Consider the following 8,744-nt stretch of genomic DNA (forward strand, 5'->3'; position numbering starts at 1 on the left):
TAGTTCTTCTACACCGAAATCATTACTTTTTCTTCTGCGTATATTGGACCATCATGGAAAATTAAATATTGGAAAAAAATCTGACATCATTGCAACAGGGGTTATCAAACATATAATCTGACTCGAAGAGACAAGAAACACCAACAAAAAATTGCAGTGCTGAAGTTGCTTTAGTGGTTTGTAATGTATCGTAAGACTCAATGCTGATAGTTTTCAGTCCGCTCTGAGCTTTTTCACATTTTTGTCACATTACAACCAACAGTTTTTTATAAATTCATCGTGATTTTATGCAACAGGTCAAAATAAATGATTACTTAGATGAGAAGTGGACAAAAAAAATGAAACACAATGTTAATGTTTGCAGATATTCATGGAGAATACTCCATGAATATCATGTCATTGAGAAGTTACAGTACCTAATTACTAAACAAAGATGTGTGTAGTTTAATTTCAATACAAATCCAGTTATTTGTGAAGGCCGCTGAGATTTGTTGGAAAATATTAAAGAACAAACCAGCATCATGGAGATCAGCAGAAAGGTGAAGGTAGAGTGAGGTTATTATACAATATCTTGGATCACTCTTCAGTAAATTATCTGAAAATAAAGTATAGCACAGGACTACCAATGCAGGCAGTTAAAAGGTCATGTCAGGCAATGGGAGCAATAATCAGAAAAGCTGCAAAAAGACATATGGTGAGTCTAGAAAAGCTGCAAGAAATCCACAGCTCAGGTGGGAGAATCTGTTGGCATGACAACTCTTAGTCACTCACTCTCCACAAACCTGGCCTTTACAAAAACAGGGCCAGAAGAGAGCTGTTTTTCTTTAGAAAGGTACAAATCGCAGCCAAGTAAGTCACACAGCAAATACACATCACAAAAGAGTCTGATCAGAAAAGACAAAATGTATTTATTTATTTATCTACTTGATTTTGAAGACTGGCCCAACACATCACCCCGTGTCTTAAGTGAAACATGGTGGTAGCCGCATCATGGTGTGGAAATGCTTTCTTTAAATAGCGATAGGGACGCTGCTCATGTTGATGTTAAAACAGATTGCACAACAAAATCCTGGAAGAAAGCACGGAGCAGAGATTAACCTTTAAAACGGGACAATGTCCCTTCGCTTACAGCCAGAGATAAAATTCAATCATTTACATTGTATAAGATAAAGGAGCGGTCTTATACAATGGCTCCATCAAAGAGCAGCCCTACTGAGAGTATATGGAGGGAATAGAATGTCACAGAAGAGATAATATGGCACAGCTTTAGCTATTTCGCAAAGAAGAATTGGCAAAAAATGACAGCCTGTACGTGCAAAGCTGACAGACACATCCGCTAAAATCCCCTCTGCTCTAATTGTAATGAAGGTTGATTCTATAATGTGTTGATACTGAATTCAAACACAGACACACACACACACACACACACACACACACACACACGCACACACGCACACACACATTTTTCACATTCTTATATGCAACAAATTCCAAAAATGATTAATCAGTTCCCCTCTGCTGTATATATGCAACACTTTGTGGCAGTATCATCAAATGACATAACAGCAAGATACACTGAAACTAGAGTTTGTGACACAGGAAATGGCAAAAGTCTCAAACTGTGAATACTTTTGGAAGCCGCTGTAAGCAAGTTCTTACCGCAGCTAAATATAATTTATTTTGTTAACTAACCCTTAACATTTAATGGCAGGACATGGTACTCCAAACAGAAAATATCCTGTTGCTTTTATTTCATTATGCCTTGATTTGACACAAGTTGAATCTGGATGAAAAAATTTTATGCATTGTTTCTCGGAATTGCATATTTGTTTAATTGTCTGCGCTGATTTTCTTTCAGGTGAAGCAATGAAATGTATAAGGGTGAAAACATCTCTCTCAAACGTCCTCTTACCTCAGCTACACAGTCAACCTTTTGTCTATTCAATGATGAGTTCAAAAAGATTTCTCCTGACCTTCTTCTCACTGTGAAAATAGTGGCCTTGTATGTGAGAAAATCTAAGTACAATCTGACATTTTCCCTTTTCTCTCACCACATTCAAAAACAATGCAGCTTTGAGCAAAGAAAGAGGGTGGATGCTAAAGAGACACACTGTTATTGCACATACAAACCACCCACTCAAAGCTAAAGAAACTGAGGGTTGACTGGCTGCTGAGCCTCCCTCTGTGACTGTTAGCAGGGTGGGGTGGGTAGGATTGCTGGCGACAAATGAGCTCTTATGCATTATAGTCAGTGTGAAAACTGACAAGAAAAGAAGAGAGGAAGACGGAGCCCTGAAGCCGGGCAGATATTTAAAGGGTTTCTGGCATATTGTTCCACTACTGTACCACTAGATGGCAATGTGGCCACAGATAAGTTTCAGATGTAGACTGTCTCCTCGTCTCTCTCTCTCCGTCTCTCTCACATAATATTTTCCAGGAGATGATCCAGACTTAATATGCAGCTATGGGGAATTTATCAGGGCAGATTTTCTTTTCTTGACTGAGGCAAACAGTCTTCAGACATAACACATTTTCAAAATCTCTCTTACACTTACTTTGTCAAATGCTTTCACGCAAATGCATGCACACACTTACTGCAGATTATGGAGGGATTTATCCAAGTTTAACAACCTAATTTGGAAGGGAAATATTAACTGATGGCGGTGCTCTCTGGGCTGATTTTAATTTCCTTATCGTCTCCCGAGGTGACCAACATCTCCATATGAATGACTTTTATCAGGGAGAGTGATAACTGCTTCCTTTGTTTTTTACAACAATGCCGTCACTCTCAGACAGCATGTAAATCTCTCTGCTTCTCATTCTGATCGTATCCAAAAGGGGCGAAGACACCAAAAGACAGCGGCCATATTTGCCCATAACCCCTCACAAACAGTGAGCCGGGAAGGTAGTAATGCAGCGTGACAAGTCACAAGGTTGTGAAAAGCGTTCCTACTGAACTCATCATTATCAGGCAATGAAAAAGCATTTGAAGTCTATCCGTTCGAAAGTATTTCCTGTAACTTCTTCAGAATCTTCTGTAAGCCTCCTGGCTGCTTCGCCAATAAATGCTGACCTTGCCTGGCCAGTCAGTTTGGGTCAGGGGTGTCCACAGTATGACCCTAARACCATTTGCAGTCTCTGGACTGATTTTGTGCAATTCAAGAATGTTATAAATTTGTCCCCGCCAGCAAATGATGCAGATGGAGACCTTTTCATTTTATGAAGGGTAATTTTGAAATCTTACTGTGGAACAACGCAAAGTATTCATCTTTTAATCACCAATGATTTTTTTGCTTTCTATTTGATTTCATAGTAAATAGTACTACATTTATCCAAAGTACATTAATGCACCCACATTTCTTTTTATGCTATGTGTTACACATAAATAGAAAGGCCAAATCATATTTTATTTTTTCTCAATATTTTTCAGTCCAGTTCAAAGTAATTTGCAAACTAGATGCCTTTCGATGCCAAACTAGATGCAAGCCTCTCCTACAAAGTATTTGACATGCTTCATTTAATACATATATATTAATACTGCATGCTCTGATTATTGTATAGCAGATACAAAAAATTAAATAAATACAAATATGATTCGTTGCGATTTTAGCTCTCAAAAAGCTTCTTTTTTTTGCTCCTGTGAGTACTTTTAAATTGGCAATTTTTGTCCTATGTGACAAAATGTGACGCCTCTGTTCAGAAGTGGAGGTGTGCCGCTGTGTCAGATTTTCTGCCTTAACATGACGGACTCACGTAAGGTACTTAAAGCTTATAATGTAACCCAGTGTTAAAGTTCTCAGTAACGTAATTCCTGACCTCTCACATCTGTTGCTTAGTCTTCATAAAGCTATTTGTTCACCACTGTTTTTTCTCATGCAAACTTCTGAGGTTTTTCACAGAATAAATTGAATCCCATGTATCCTTTATCTTCATCATTATGTAAAATCGGCTGCACAGTGGAGCAGTTGGTAGAGCTGTTGCCTTGCAGCAAGAAGGTTCTGGGTTCGATTCCCGGCCCTGGTCTTTCTGCATGGAGTTTGCATGTTCTCCCTGTGCATGCGTGGGTTTTCTCCGGGTACTCCAGGTTCCTCCCACAGTCCAAAAACATGACTGTCAGGTTAGTTGACCTCTCCAGATTGCCCCTAGGTGTCAGTGTGTGTGTGTGCATGGTTGTTTGTCCTGTGTGTCTCTGTGTTGCCCTGCGACAGACTGGCGACCTGTCCAGGGTGTACCCTGCCTCTCGCCTGGAACGTTAGCTGGAGAGAGACACCAGCAACCCTCCCGACCCCACTGAGGGACAAGGGTGTAAAGCAAATGGATGGATGGATTATGTAAAATCCAGATGACCTAGACAGTATGTGTTAAAACAGGTGTTCTTTAGTAAACTACTGCAGACATTGTGAAATCCTGCATAGAAATTGGTTTCTTTTTCCTCAGTCTTACAAAGTACATGGGTTTTTGGAATCATAAAGAAAATGGAAACAGCTGCAGTGTTAATGTCTAGTTTAATCTACGTTTCTTACCAAGACACACCTAAGGCTTAGCACACTGAGAACTCAAATCACTGCCTGTTGTGGATAGAGGGAAGTCAGGGAGTCAAAATATAAACAATAGAACCGTTTTTATACAAAAAAAAGAGTAAAAGCCCATGAGAAACTTCTCCAGTCAAAACTAACACCACTGAGTTTGTCTCTCTGCAGAAAACAAAACTGTAACTTTACTGTAATCACAATTAGCCCTCTGTTTCTCCTGCTTGATAATACACACACTAGAAAATAGGAAGAGGGCTGTGGGATACCAGAAAATGTTTTACCTCTCCACAGATAAAATGATTTTGGCTGGGCTGGTGTTTCTACATTTTTTGTTATTTACTTAGAAAAAAAAATCCATAAGAAAAGTTGCCACATGCAAACAACACTGTTGGGAATTGCTGTCTATTTATCTTTGATAAAAATATAATCACAAGAGTGCTATTTTAAGCCACAATATAATGTATTCATGTCCTTAAATCTTTGCACATTTTTCATGTTACACCTTCAGTATGTTCAATGGCATTTTTTAGAAAAAGAAATACACAAATTTGGATGTCACTTAAAATGGCAGGAAAGAGATACTTAGTATTTTTTTGTTCATATTTTTTACATTGTATTTCGTTGATTGATGTATTTATTAGTCAGTCTACACTAGGCAGTTTGTCAACTGCTTTATTTATAACTATAGTTGAGGTGCTTTTATTGACTTGCTCGCCTTAGATTGTTTTTAAATTGGTCTGAAAATAAACTATGGCCTGATTTGACTGGAAGAGTGTGCTGTGCATTTATATTTAAACCCCTATTCTCTGAAACCCCAAATAAAATCTTGTGAGAAGAAATTGTGTTAGAAGTTGCCTGATTAATTATGGCACTCAAAAGTGGTATTTTCTGAGTTCACCATTGCAGAGCAGTACCTAGCCAAGGTTAGCATCAAGAATGGCTGCTGCACATGTACAATGTAGAAAATGAGGCCGATTATAGCTATTCATTAGGACTTCTGATGGTTAGTATCTCTTTAAAGGAGCAGCCCTCGTCGGTGCTTTAAGATATATGCCTGAACATGTTCCTTTTATGTTTTATGAAAGGAAATTGAGATGAAAGTTCTCGTGTTTTCTGATTAGAAGGCTCTGAACCACGCATGAGGTCTTTCTCACTTCTGAGACAAAATGAACTCAGCATTTGTTGACAGCAGATTCCACCTACACATAAAGAGTCTCAGAGAGGTCTCTGAAAAACATGAGTGAACAAGGAAGTCACATTTGAAAATGGTCTAGTCCATTATTAACCCAAATGACTTTGATGCCATAAATAAAAGCAGCACAATCTACTGTCACAAATAAACAGTCTGGCAAATACAGTCCATCTATGTGTAATTTAATTTCAATATTTCCCGTGAATATTGTTTATGGAACAAGAGTGAACAAAATGAAGACCAAGAAACACAGCGGACAGGTCAGAGATACGGTTGTATAAAGGTTTGGCACAGGGCTACATTAAACAGCCTTAACCCAGACTTTGAACATCTCACAGTACTGAAGTATTGAATCATATATTCTAGAAACAAATGGACGGCACACTTTTAAATTTTTCATTTGCCCAAAATTTGGATTTTCTTTCCGCTTCTACTTTTTAATTTTGTTATCACATAAAATCTTAACAAAATCCTGACATGCTTATAAGTGTGATGTGAGAAAGTTCACAAAGTACGTGCAGTGATTTAAAAATACTCATTGTCCAAAAAGACAAATTACATAACTTGTAACAATAAAGACAAAAAATATTGCTACACTACTTACTGGCATTGTGCTATATTTACTACGTACTAGACAGTTTGGTTAACTTCCACCATATCAAAGGGAAGATTTTGGACCAAAGTAAGATTGGCCTCCATCTTAAAAGTCTAGATTTAGATGTCACTGTAAGAAAAGATTGTAAAGTAATTCCGTCTGCTATTATGCTCAAGGGGGGCTGGGGGGCAGGAATGGCAAGTCTTTTGGTTGCTCAGGTCACCAACCCTTGACCTTTGTCCCCAACCCTTCAATCTCTGACATCTGTCCTGCTTTCCCGCCTTCCCTGCCCCTCCTTGTTCCGCAACAGGAATTCAGAAGTGTCAAAGGGTAGAAATGTGGCTTCCTGATGCCCCGCAGATATTTCAGAAAGATCAAACACCGTTGTTTAAATGATGGCTGCTCGGTGTGACAAATACATGTACACCATACATTATGAGAAAATCAAGGCGTTTGCAGCTGAAAATAGACCTCTTTGTTTGTGTAGTCTGCTTTGTCTGAAAAATAGGTCTTTAGGCTATGACATAACAGTGCGCCACAGAGAGCCTTCTGCTTTTCTAGCTGCTGTAGATGGCTGCAGAGGGGGAGGGGAGGGAGATAGTGGGGGAGGTGTTACATAGTGTACTCACACGCACAAAAGGCTTACTTATTTTCATCTGATTCCACAAGCTTTATTTACACACACAAAATCTCGCTGAAGCTTATTCTTCTTCTTCCTCTGGTCTGTAAGCTGCTGGTTTTACGGCAAAAAAAAAAAAAAAAGTAAAACCTAACACCAGACACTCCACTGTATATTCCCCTGCTGCAGAGTGATCTATCCCTGTGGTAAATGACACAACAAGAGGCGTGTGACTGCCAGCGCCCCTCCCCCACCCCTACATATTACCAATGCTTCTCAGTGCTGTCTAGAAAGGCCATGTGACCCTCATCAGCTTCCCCAGTCGGGGGAGGGGAGGCAGACTGAACCTGTTCTTTGTTAGGGAGGTCAGTCCCGGCTGTGTGGCAGGAAGCTACTCTACCGCACTGCATGTAATAGAAGGACAAGGAGACAAGAATGTTTTGGGGACTTAAAAAAAAATTCGAATATGTTGGGATTATTGATAGTATTAGACAGCAGAACGTTAAGTGCGTTTGCAGATGTGGTTCCAGTTGCGCCAGACAGTGATCTCAGACGTTTTTCAGTGGAGTGTGACAAGACTGGTATGCAGGGTTGGTATGAGGCTAGTGTGAAAGTGAGAACTTTTTTAAGTTCCAGAGAAAGGTTGCTTTCTAGAAAAAAATAAAATAAAAAAAATTGGTAGGGTGAAAAAGAAAAAAACTGCCACAAGTGGAAAACAATTCCCTGATCTTGCTGAGGCGTGAAGACAACTTGCAGCAGCAGGAACAGGTAGTAGCTGGAAACAGTTTGTGATAGACTGAAAAATTGTGAATCCAAGACGGAGGAGATGATTGCACACATCCCATCATATGCTTCAGAGAATCCATCTGACAGGAAACACTGGCTAACTGACATGTACATGTCACACTCTCTGTGTTTGTTTTCATTGTTTCTCCTGCAGCTGTCTTGGGAAAAAACTATCAAGACAAAATTGTAAAACATTTGCTAATCTTGAGCACAGAGGAATCATATAGAGATATGAGGATATTCTATATGGAATGTTTTTTTTAAGAGAATATCCAGTAGTGAATTTTTACTAACCTACTTTTGCTCAGAATAACAGCAAAAATGTATAACAAGCTGACAAACTAAATCTAATATCAGGTCAGTTGATCTTAGAGCTCGAGAATACCAAGTAAAGCATGAGATGTGCACTAAAGCTTCAGCTGAAATCTAGAAAGTCAAGAATCCCACATTTTGGGGGGAATAAAAACACTAAAACTGATAGATGACACAATACTTATTTTTAAGATCTATACTACGTTCATACCACTTGTGAATCTTTGCATGGCTTGTGCATCATGTGCACATATCTCGTGCTATTTTTGTCAGATCTGACTGAGAGTTAAGGCAACAATGACACAGCAGTATGCTGTAACACAAGTTCTTGATTTACGGTGTGACATTGCAATCTTATAAACTCTCTAAGGTGTCCGACCTGTGTTGTTGTGTATCAGATATCTTGCAGTGTGTAGGTAATCACTTCTATTTACATTTCTAGCCAATATTTTTTTTTGTCGTTTTATTCCTGCATCTATCTGCCTGAATCTAATTTGGAAAGGCTATCTCTTTATGCAACAGACTTTACTATTTGACATGACAAGTCAAACACACCATTTTACTTTACGTTTACTTACATTCTGCTTACTTGTGAATTTCTACAGAGTCATTACAGAGTCAGTTAAAAATACTTAGGTAAGACTTCTATTTGTATCATGATGACTGCAACTCTATGCAATGCACTGTCTGCATTGTGACTGGCGATAG

This window comes from Poecilia reticulata, linkage group LG2 (genome assembly GCF_000633615.1).
Source record: "Poecilia reticulata strain Guanapo linkage group LG2, Guppy_female_1.0+MT, whole genome shotgun sequence".
NCBI lineage: Eukaryota > Metazoa > Chordata > Actinopteri > Cyprinodontiformes > Poeciliidae > Poecilia > Poecilia reticulata.